Here is a 12570-nt window from a genome sequence, read left to right as displayed (position 1 = left end):
TAATCCACCCCTTATTTAGCATATCATCAAGAAGTAACCATAAAAATGGGCAACAAGCAGCCCTTGGGGCTGCACATTCTATGAAGTAGCCGTTCTTTTATCTCTTTATTTTCTTAATAAACTTGCTTTCACTTTGCACTATGGACTTGCCCTGAATCCTTTCTTGTGTGAGAGCCAAGAACCCTCTCTTGGGGTCTGGACTGGGACTCCTTTTCTGTAACAACACCACCATCCATTTGTAATACAATTTGGGAACCCAATAACATCATTGATCTTCTTCTTTCTCTCCCCAGTTTTGTCACTGAGTCTTGAGGAGTGGACATTTTTTTTTTTTCTTTTTAAAAGAGGTTAAATGCAGAAATAGAAATCTAAATTAACCTTTCATGCAGGCAGTTACTGATGAGTCTGATGTTGAATCACGGGCTAATACACAACATTCTGTGCTGGATTGTCTTCCTCTCCTTCTACCTTGCCCTCCTTCCCCTTGAAATTTCTTCCTTTATCATTTGGGAGGAAATATCCTCCTGGAGGCTCAGTAGGAAGTCCATTGTTTCCTGATACCTCACGACCTTTGTTTTTGGATATAGACTTAAAGCCAGGTAGATAGTTGTTTTCAGAGTGAGAATCAGGATGTGAGCAAAAGCATGTGTTTTTGGATATAGACCCAAAGCCAGGTAAATAGTTGTTTCCAGAGTGAGAATCAGGATGTGAGGAGCAAAGGTATGTGAGGTCCTCAGTTGAGGCCTAGTGAAGGAGAACAGATGGTTTTACGTTGCCAGAGTTCCCTCTGGTTCCTTAAGTTCCCAAACATGAGTCCTTGAGGATGTCAGGTACGTCTTTGTGGAATGCATGAGTTAATTGGCCAGTCTGGGGATGTCTATCATATTTGTAAGAGGGTACCACAATTTATGACTCTGTGGACTATTTGGCTTTATGCACGTTTAGCATATAAACTCCTATTAATAGCAAATGACTTACTGTGGCTTCATTATTCACTCCTTAAAAGATGTTTTGCTTATGAAGTTACTCCCAACAGTGTAATAAAGACCATTTCAATGCAATTAAAGTATATTTTGATTTACAAACAAATGTTTCAAAGGCAGATATCTTCTGCTGTGTCAAGTGATATATATGGGGTGGAAGGAAAGGACAAATGGGCAGTCCCTGCATTGCTGGAAGAAACATATGTATACACACATTGAAAAAGGAGGAAAAAAGCTTTGTTTTAAAAGCTGATTGAAGCAAATCAGTTTATAGAACCAAATCCAATTTCTAAATCCATACTATCTTCATTGTTTATAGTGTGCAAATCTCTTTCTACGGTTTAATATGAACATAAATAAATGCAGTAAAGTTATTTATTTATATTTTCTTTCCCTTGATGTTTTGAGCTCTATGATAGCATAAAATCTCAGCATACAAAAGTTCTTAAGTGAAATGTCCTTTAAAAATTCCCAGCATCACTTAATGACATATAAATGGTTACAATACAAGCACTGGATTTTTCCCATACGACATACATTTTTCCTATTACACAGGACCACCCATGTTCTGATTTGATCCTAGCCATAAAGCAAAAGGGAACAATTTTGCCTGGCTGCAGTAGTTGGCTCAGCCATCATGCCCATCCTTGCACAAAGCCAGACCGGAAACTTCATTCTAACATGAATACTAGGTTACCTTTCTCTTCCCAGTCCATACATCTCTTTGACTAGCTTTCTCCATGTATGCATACCAAAAAGCCTCCTGGTGGTGGGGATGATTGAGGAGCAGGGAGATAAAAACACACTAGATAAATATCATTTTACAAATTATGAGGAAATCTGGGCTCTAAACTCTAATACAACATAAATTAGCTTATCCCGTTGGATTTTTACATAATTTTCTAGGGCCTTATATCTCATATTTACTAGTTTTAGTGATGTTAATGCTTATGGATGTGCATGGACAGAGCTATCTGATGGGTTTATATGGAGGCTAACTCTAAAACACATACCAGACTGAGACTGACCCTTTAACAATTCCAACAGACTTTCCAGGAAAAACCTCTTTCTAACCCAGAAAATCCCATCCTCTATTTTTTCTTTCATTGAGCTCCATCTAATGGCAATTGCATGCTTTTCAGCAAGGAGGGAAATTCATGGCTTCCAGGTAAAGGGTAAACTCTCTCAAGGGTGTCAGGGGAGCTGAGTTTGGGCTTTCTCAGTAACAGTAGTAAGCCTTGGGGTTTATCATTTGCTGCATCAGGATTTTACTGATTGGATTGATTTCAGTTCAAGGCACAGAGAAAGTCAACGCAAGGGAAAGAATGTGCTTTAACTTAATCATATCATAAAGCAACGTACCCCTGGTGCACAGCTCCAAGACACATTTGTCAGAGCCGTCCGGCTGTTCTAAATGCCAAGTCAGATAAGAAAATAGCTGACTTGAGACAGAAAACTCCAGGCAGCCTCTAGAACAGCCCTTTATTGCATTGTTTTATAACACTGAGGCATGTAGAAATGTGCAGAAAATGCACACGGCAGTGGGTATGCATTTCAAGATGAAAACAGTAAGAGCAAAGATCTAGACCTCATTGGTCACTATACTGCTCATAGGAGTGGAGAGACCTGCAGTAACTGTTCCAAGGCTGTCATTCAGTAGCTGCTGAATGCACGCTCTGCTGAGTCACTGGCCTTGGCAAGTCATGTTGGCTGGGACCTGGTAGGCAGGTGATAGAGAAAAAAAACTGCTCTTTAAACTTAGCTGCTGTTTAAACTAAGCTAGTTCATTTTATAAGACACATTTTTAATTTTAGTTCATCTCTTTACTTCTTATGTTTGAGCCACTCAAACAATATTATGAATATATTTACTTATGAATGTCTTGAGTAATTACAAATAATCAGTCTCTAGGGAGAAGGAGACTTTGACTTTTTCTTCCCTCCCACCAAATGTGTAGGTACATGCAGACACACGCATGCACACATACACACACAGATGTATACACACACACTTACAACTGCCTGCCTAGGGAGAATTTGTGTTTTTTCCTCATAAATGCTGGTTTGGAGAAATTAAAGAATCCAATCTTAGATATGGAATAGTACAGAAAAAATGAGCAAGACCCATCCTAGGCACCCCTGTCCCATGTCTGTGACTAAAGGCCTCTGTTGTGCACAGCGCTGTCCTCGCATTCAGCGTGATCTCAGGCTACCATTCGAGGTGGGCTCCTCTAGGAAGCACTGCCATCTCCCACCTCAGGCCTTTCCACCAACTTGTCTAATTGGAAAGATTTTCCATCCTCTGAGTGAGCCAAAAAGTATTTCCGCTGAAAGGCTGTGCAAGGTGGGAATGATACATCCGGAAGCAGCTGTTGGAGTTCCAAAACACCCATCAGGCCAGCTGGAGGTCCCTTTATTATCTCTTTGTTATTGAGATGAAGTTGCTCCTTATAGAAGAAACTGGCTTCTCAAGGGCATTGCATTTCAAGTGTCTTACTATATTTACCCACATCCAGTAGGAGTGACTTTGCTCTTCCAGTCAAAGGTGAGTGATGATCACGATGCCTTGAATATAAAACATGACCTAAGGGCTGGGATTACAGTAAAAGAGAGGCCCAAAATGCAGTCATATATCTCCATTTCAATGAATTTAGGATCATCCTCCTAGCTCCCCAAACCAGATACTTCTTTAATATCTCTGCTACTATTTTGTTTTTTGGCCATAATTTTTTGTTAAGAAGGAAATTCTTGTCCTGGACAGCGTTCTCCTAGAGGGCAGTAGAATAGCAATTTCTGTAAGGAAATCAGGCTTTAAAGAGAGAGCAGAAGTCTCTGTGTCCTTCTATACTGATCTTCTTGCCTCCCTTCGAAATGCCAGATTGTTGCTCAGGAGGAGTTCGTAGCATCAGAGGAACTGATCCTTCACTTATAACCTTACTTCTTTACCTCTCCACAGAAGGCAAGCTCCAAAAGGATTCATTAGCATGCAGACTCCCTTATAACCAACACCCACACTATGTCTCAGACCTAATGGTAATAATGCGGGCCCATAATCCTCTTCCTTCCCCAAAACAGGGGAAGGTATATTTCCTCAATTCTTCTCATTCATCCACCCACCGGGAAGATTTCAGATTGGCCTAGAAATAAAAGGCTCAGGATATGAGACAACAACACTTAAGCCCTGCTATTCTTCCGACTGCCACAATTTAGCAGTGCTTAGGATTGACTGTGCCATCTTATCAGATATTCATTCAGCCTCAAATAACAGAGCTGTCCCAAGAATGGCTTACCTTCATGAGGGTTATTTCCCAGAAACTTGCAGTTTATTTTATTGTCTGCAACTGTATCACCCCTCCAACTCTGAGAGACTCTAGGAAGTTGAGATTTTTAGTCAGGAACATTGTTACTTTGAAAAATATGAATAAGGAAGCTGGGGAAAGGGGACTGAATTTTGGGTAAGGAAATAGTAACTCACGACTGCTACAATTCCAGCATTCATTGTGCTTGGAAAATAGTAAGTTACACATATGTATCAAATGAAGCCCTAAGATGTTAAAACAAAGCATGATCAAAGTCAGAGAACTTATCCTGATATGATTAGCCCTTTTGGAATGTTACATGTGACTAAGAAAGTGTACCCAAGAAAGTTTCATGGGCATAGAGTTAACTATAAAAAGCAAGTAACTGATTCAGTTCTACTTCATCCTTGCCTCACTCTATGAAACAGAGAAAGAGAGAGAGAAAACTCAGAATAGGTATTTAATATGATTCTAGTCATTCTTATAGTAGTGTTATAGCTCTCAAAGTTACATGGACCTTGACATTAGCTCTTTCCTCAATTATGTTTATGAATTCCAAGGGCAATGGTCCTCACCATGTTTCAGATCTGATATCATGTCTATCACTTCATAGAAAGCATCCCAAAAAAGGTACATGACTCATTGTTATTGCCTTGGGAGAGACTTCATTATTTAGCACCTTGATCACAGATAAGTTTTCATATAACAGAGGTGTCCGATGATGTCTTTGACTTCAGTGAAACCTTGACAATTCGCTTCAACAAGGTTTATGATGCATCAACTGTATTCCAAGGACTGTGATTGGCCCTGAGAATATAGAAAGGGATACACTGCTTCTCTCCTCAAGCAGTTAATTATCCAGTGGTGAGAGATTGCTGATACGGTGAGCATTATCACAGTGTGCAAGCATGATGCTGTAAGATGCTGATGGAACTAACCTCATTTGGAAAAATATTCTCCAGGGTTGTTAGAAAGATCTGAGGTGGGTCTTGGGGCAGAGCAGGACTTTATCAAGTAGGAGGTGGTTGAAAATTGCATCCTTTTGCATTTAATTCATATTAAAATCTTTACATTAGCACCAGGCAAGAAAGAAATGCCAAGTGTGAAAGAAGTCTGTGTTTGGGAGAATAAAAGTTTGAATTTGAATTAAAATCATGCCTTTAAAGATGATTACTAAACTTGCTGAAGATATAGTCATTAGGCACATCACTGCCACAATCCTAAAAAATATGAAAAAGATTTTGCAGACTGATAAAACTTTCCAAAGACTAAAGATATAAACTCTCTTTTCCCTTGACCTTTGATGCAGAACATTGAGAGTCACAGGCAACCTTCCCATAAATTTGTAATTGTGAGTTGGGAATTGCCATTTGGTCCCTTGGAGAGCAAAACATTACCCAAACTAAGGATTCTCAGATTATAGTCTGCTTAAATGATTTCATAATGCTTAAAAGGATATTTAAAAATTAAGTCAAGTATCTAGCAATTTTCTTCATAATGGAAAATGCTCAGATGTTTATAGAATTTACATTTGGAAAGTTGGAAAGGAGGTAAAAAGCATTGTGACCCAAATCTTCATTCAGACTGAAGCTTTGCCCCTGCTAGGAGAGAACAGCTGCTTCTGTGACAGTCTAAGAAAGAATTCATGCCCCCTCCAACCTCCACTCTAATCTCTTTTCCCTGACTAACATCAGGGGAGCAGAGATAATCTAGCTCAGAAGTCACATGGAGGTTGATGTTACAAGAGACCAAATATCCAAAGTGTAGTCAATCAAAGCACATGATATGGTTGTAGATGACTGACCCAATTGGAGCTTAAAATGATAGTACAGGCGAGATGCCTTGGCACTCTGTGTATAATAGTTAGATATTTTATTCCCTCCTAGATACTCTGTGTTGCTGTTTGTTTTTTAAACCCCAGTCAGCTTGGAAGTTTCAAGTTGTGTTTTTTCATTTTTCAAAGCTCTGATGTGTGTTCCACATAGAGGTATCCAAATTTAGCACATCTTTGGCTTGAGAGAGCGTGCTTACTGTTTTATAGCATATTTACTGTGGTGTTACTTTAACTTAGTTGTGGGTTGCAACTGAGCATGGCACAACTGCCTGTTTCATTGTGTGTGTGTGTGTGTGTGTGTGTGTGTGTGTGTGTGTGTGTTCTCTTGCACTGCTTTTCACCTCTTCACGGGAAATTTATACACAAGCCAGGCTGATGATTGGTTCCCTAGTGAGAGTAGCTCACACTGGCCTCTGGGAATGTAGGAAATGGAGCACCCTCAGTGTCTCTCAAAATAAGTTAAGCATTTATACATAACTTGTGTCCAAATGTTATCAGACAATTAAGACAAAAGGACATTTCAATATAATGAATTGAAATTGCAGCTTTGACTTTTGAACTGGAATCATTGAAATGTCCTACCCTCCCTTAACTCTGTGTTTTATAAAAAACTAATCTATTATAGGTATGACAGATTAAGGACAACAGTCTCCTTTGGTCCTCTCCAGCAGTTCCCTTGGTGAAGGTCCTCTCCTGTGTGACCATTAATGGGCTGGAGCTCCTTAGCACCCTAATATGCCTAACTGTACCCAGGGGCCAGAGCACATGCAAGGGAACTGAGGGTGACAGATGGGGAAGCAGAAATCCTTCTCGGCAACAACCTTCTAAGAGGCATTTTTCCTGTTTGACTGGCTCAGAGAGCATTCTCTTTTTTTTTCATGGTGTGTAGACAGCTTTCTGCAACACCTATTTTCTTGTTTATTGAAATTAGGAATCAGATGTATATGAAAAATAGAAATATTCCAAATAGGTAATTTTAAGATTTATAGACCTCAAAAATAATGTAATATCAGTCATTTAAAAAACCCATTAATTCTGGGATATTCAAATATTGCTTGATACAGAGGAGATCTCTTAAATAGAAACTTTTTTTTTTTTTTTTTTTTGAGATGGAGTCTCCCTCTATTACCCAGGCTGGAGTGCAGTGGCGCAATCTCAGCTAACTGCAACCTCCACCTCCTAGGTTCAAGCGATTCTCCTGCCTCAGCCTCCCAAGTAGTTGGGACTTTAGATGTGTGCCACCAAGCCCAGCTAATTTTTGTATTTTTAGTAGAAAAGGGTTTTTACCATGTTGGCCAGGCTGGTCTCCAACACCTGGCCTCAGGTGATCTGTCTGCCTTGGCCTCCCAAAGTGCTGGGATTACAGGCGTGAGCCACCATGCCCGGCCTTCAATAGAAACATTTTGCATGATATTTCCTTGTTTATATATGAAAATCTGATATAGATCAAACAATAATCAACTGATTAGCAGATCATACTATGTTGCTATTCTAGCCCAAGTTAATTGTTTATTTAAATTAGGATGTTATTATCTTTACAAGGTATGTTTGCTAGGGATGCCATAACAAAGTACCACAGACTGAGTAATTTAAATACGAAAAATTTATTTTCTCATAATTTTGGAGGCTAGAAGTCTGAGATCAAGGCGTCTGCAGGGTTGATTTCTTCTGAAACCTCTGTTCCTGACTACATTGTAGATGGCCATCTTCTCCCTGTGGCCTCACATTATCTTCCTTCTGTGTCCTAATCTTTTCTTATAAGGATATGAGACATTGGATTAGGGCCCACCCTAGTGACCTCATTTTAACTTAATTACCTCTTAAAGACCCTATCTCTAAATATAGTAAATTCCGAGGTTAGGACTTATACGAGTTTGCAGGTTGGTGTGGCTTGGCTGTGTCCCCACTCAAATCTCATTTTGAATTGTAACTCCCACAATTCCCATGTGTAATAGGAGGAACCTGGTGGAAGGTAATTTGATCATGGGAGCAGATCTTTCCTGTGTTATTCTTGTGATAGTGAGTAAGTCTCATGAGATCTGATGGTTTTATAAAGGGGAGTTTCCCTGCACAAGTTCGCTTCTCTTGTCTGCCACCATGTGAGATGTTTCTTTCACCTTCTGCCATGATTGTGAGGCCTCCCCAGCCACGTGAAACTGTGAGTCCATTAAACTTCTTTCTTCTGTAAATTACCCAGTCTTGGGTATGTCTTTATCAGCAGTGTGAAAATGAACTAATACAGAGGTACATAACTTAGTTTCAAATAGGAGGTATTAGCAAGCAAAATAAATTTGCAAATACATAAATTTTTCTAAGCTTACCACATTTCAGGCAATGGGATAATTGTTTTATGTCCATATATTTCGTGTACTTCTTACAATGACTTGAAAAGCTAGATTGTTAGAATCTCCATTTTACAAATGAGAAAAGTTAGGCTAAAAAAGTTCATTAATGTTCTCAAGTCTATAGAGAACGAATTCTCAAAACCATGTCTGTACATTGTCTCCAGAAAGTGCAAAAATTACTGTTATGCTCCTGTAGGAGTGAAGGGAACTTTCCTTCTACTCTAATGTTTTGATAATTTGCATCTCTGGAATAAACTGACAGTAGACAGATTAACAAGAGGAACAGCATACAAATTTACTACGTGCAAATGCCCAGGAGCCTTACAAAATATAAGACTCAAAGAAGGGCCAGATGGTTGAAGTTAAAATAGCAATTTTTTTTAAGAGACAGGGTCTTGCTCTGTCACCCAGGCTGAAGCGTAGTGGTGTGATAATAGCTCTCACTGCTGCCTCAAATTCCTGGGCTCAAGTGATCCTCCTGCCTCAGCCTCCTGAGTAGCTGGGACTACAGGTGCATGCCGCCATGCCAGGCTATAAGTGGTATTTTGAGCTACAGAAAGAAATAGAGGCTTAGGACTTCTTCATGTGAGATGTCAACACAAGCTGTGAAAGGGTGAGGGGAGGAAATGTATGGTAAGCAAAGGTGTTTTGTTATGCAGGTAGTCTCTCAGGTGACAGTCTACAGAAGAATAGGTGGTGTCAGTGACCGTTAGTCTTCTTTCCTATGAGTTAATCTTCCCCGTTTGATGGACTTTTAGGGCAGGAGCTCATGACAATTACGTTCTTTTGAGAGGAACTTCCCTTAGTCAAATAAGCAAACTTCAGAGAAAGCCCCTCCCTGCACTTGGAGGAGAAAGAGGGATGAGAGATAGGAGGGCAGAAGAGGATCAGAGACCTTGGTTCTTCTTTCGTTCAAAGTACTCAGCATGCCAAAGCACCATACTTTGGGATATTGTTTTCTGAGCCCCAGCACTCCTTTGCAATTTACCCAAGTTTACACAGCTGGTTGGCAGCCAATGCAGGCCTCCTGATTCCTTGTGCAACACTGATATGCAAATAATTTTAAATAAATCTATAAACAAATGTAGTTTTTAGTGAAGCAGGAAAATTTCCCTGACTCCTTTGGGGGCTGGAACTAGAGTGTGAGCACGGGAACTAGCTGGTGCTTCAGTGCTAGCAGGGGCAAACTCCACTCACTTGAACCCGCTATGCTCTATTCCTTGCAGAAGGGAGTATGCAGGTAAGCAAGTGTAGGAACCTGGGTGAGTGCTTTTGGCTGTTGGCAGGAATGAACTCTGTATAGGCCCCGTGGCTGCATCTAGTGGGGGTGCCTGCAAACCCTGAAGTCCCAGAAGAGTGTTACAGTCCATGTCCTGTTAGCTTTGTCACATGTGGACAGTTTAAGTGTTAACACCTCAATGGAGGGTCAGTGTGACAGTCTTTTGCACCCGCACCCAAGTTCGCATCCAGTATCCAGGAAGAATGAGGTCACATGAACAAATTTGAAGGATGGTAAATGTGGAGGATCTTATTGCCAATGAAAGTGACACTCAGTGGGAAGGGGAGATGAAAAAGGAATAGAGCAGGAAGGTAACTTTCTCCTGGAGTCTGGCTGTCTCCAGCCGGACTCCTCTCTGAAGCTACACCATCAAGCTGTCCCTCTGAAGTCAAGCCGCTTCTCTCCAACTGTAGCCTCTGACATCCATTGTTTCTCCTCTCTTCTGCTGGTGGAGCCTGCGGTTTTTATGGACACAGTATGCGGGGCAGGGCAGGCCATAGGTGGTTTTGGAAAAGGCAACATTTGAGCAGGAAAACAGGAATGTATGTCCTCACCTTGGGCTGTGGTTCCAGGCTCGCAGGTGGCGCCCTTGCCAGGGACCTGCCCTCTTCTGCCCAAAATTTCCCTGCCTCCTGTCCCTGTCATGACTACTCTGCTTATTAAAAACAAGGACTTTACTTTTTCCTTCTGTTAGTTAGACTTTTTAATTTTCTAGGAACAGAGCATATTGAACAGGATGAGATCTTAAAAACTGTCAATGCTTTGCTTGTTAACCCAGTTAATTAGGGCTATGGAAAAGGATATATACCAGCAGGATAACCAACCATCCCAGTTTGCCTGGAACTGAAGACTTTGCCGGGGTATGAGAGTTTCTAGAGCTGAGATAGTCTTAGTTTAGAAACAGAAATGGTTTTAGAAGCAGAAAAGAAAAGAAACCATCTTAGTGATCAGAGAGCCAGGCCTATTAAGAACTAGGTGATCCGTTTGAATAGAAACAATAGAGACTCCTGAGAGACTGATATGCAAATGGACAATGTCCTGACCATATATAAAAATAAAACTTTGATCCACAACTTGTAGCAACCTACTCAGGAAACCAGCTCCGTATCTACAATGAGCAACACAAGAAGCCATCCTGCTGTAAGTGAGACCTACGGGAAGCCAGATTGCTATCTCTAGTGATGATCCAGGAAGCTAAACAGTAGCTGCTACAGCAATAGGCCCAAAATAGCCAGGACTTGGTTAATAATTGACAGCATCCCTAATTTTTATCTCTGCTTCCAACTTAGGACCAAACAGAGAAAGCTGAATATATACCCCTAATTAATCACATAGGACAACCTGATTCTGGTTAGCCCACCTATAGCTTCCCCAGGCCAACAGCCTCCAATCAGTGCATGCCTGAAGCCTTCCCTTTTTTCTCTTGTAAAGCTTTCCCACTTCTTTGCTTGCCTTTAAATCTCTGCCAAAACTCAAGGGATGATGCAGACTCTTTTGCTGTAGCGAGCTCAGAATAAATAACCTTTGCTTTTCTCATTTGGTTGGTCTTTGTTTATTTCCACAATCCTGTAACTATCCGATGGGTTCTTCCTGCTCACTGCACAAACAAAATCAACTCACCAAGACCATGGCATTGCAGTAAAGAAAGAGTTTAATTGACACAAGGCCAGCTATGCCATGTGGGAGACTGAGTTATTACTCAAATGAATCCCTGAAGGCTCAGAGGTTACAGATTTTTCAAAGATAGTTTGGTGGATAGGAGGCTAGGGTAGGAAGCATGCTGATTGGTTGGGTCAGAAATGAAATCATAGAGAATCAAAGTTGTCCTCTTGTGCTGAGTCAGTTCTAGGGTGGGGGTCACAGGACTGGTTGGCATGTCTAGGTGGTGCCATCTGGTTGTCAGAAACGCAAAAACCTGGACAGACATCTCAAGAGGCCAATCTTTGTTCTACAATAGTTATGTTATCTTCAGGACTAATAGGGGAAGTTGCAAATATTATAACCTCCAGAATAATGACTGATAATTATTTAGAATTCAAACCCCTCTCATCCTCCTAACTTGGTGTCCTTTCATTAAGCTTTACAAGAACAGTTCAGGATTTAGAAAGGTCTATTATTATGTAAACTATAAATTAAATTTCTCCCAAAGTTAGCTTGGCTTATGCCCAGGAATGAGCGGAGAGAACCAGCCTGTGAGGCTAGAAGCAAAATGGAGTCAGCCATGTCAGATTTCTCTCACTATCATACATTTGCCAAGGTGGTTTCAATACATCAACAGGCTTCATGTATTGTCACATCGTTGACTCTCTGGTGTTCCAGCATTGTGGTGACTCAGCATTTTATCCTTACTGCTCTTACCTCTCCAGCTGCCATAGAAAATACCCTGTCACCTTTGTGGTCCCAAAGCTTCTATTTGATGCCTTATTCCTGCCTCCTTCAGGTTCTCTTCTTCTCCACTAGCTGCATTTCTCCTAGAGCTAAACTCCCGAAGAGATAGAAAATCTGACTGCAATATGTATTGAGCACCTAGTGAGCATCCTTATTATGCATTGTTATGGCTCCAGCCAACTTGTGAACTGCAGGCCAGACTACAGATGGCTGCTTTTGGCTCAAAAGCCTGTTTTGAGGCAATTAGCTGTGCTCATTGTAACACCATCATGTGGTTCAAAGCATGGCAGTTTATGCATAAAGTATCATATCATTCAAAAGGTGTATGTGTACACTCCATGTATTCTCTACTTTTTTTTGTTGTTGTTTCCAAGAGCTCCTTTTCCCTATATATCTGGAAGTAAGAAGCTTTGAGTAAGTGCTAAATCTGATTTGGCAGATTT

General features: G+C 40.7%; 1 long non-coding RNA gene across 1 annotated transcript in view; it reads left to right on the top strand.

Moving 5' to 3' along the window:
- Window positions 1-8193: 8193 nt before the first annotated feature.
- Window positions 8194-12570, top strand: part of LOC135970804 (uncharacterized) — a 31513-nt gene continuing 27136 nt past the window's right edge. The window contains exon 1 of the long non-coding RNA XR_010586652.2: window positions 8194-8273. This is a non-coding gene — a long non-coding RNA (uncharacterized lncRNA). The remainder of the gene's footprint in view (window positions 8274-12570) is intronic.

This window comes from Macaca fascicularis, chromosome 5 (assembly GCF_037993035.2).
Source record: "Macaca fascicularis isolate 582-1 chromosome 5, T2T-MFA8v1.1".
NCBI lineage: Eukaryota > Metazoa > Chordata > Mammalia > Primates > Cercopithecidae > Macaca > Macaca fascicularis.
The sequence above is the reverse complement of the archived record's forward strand: the minus strand, read 5'-3'. Positions and strand labels throughout refer to the sequence as shown.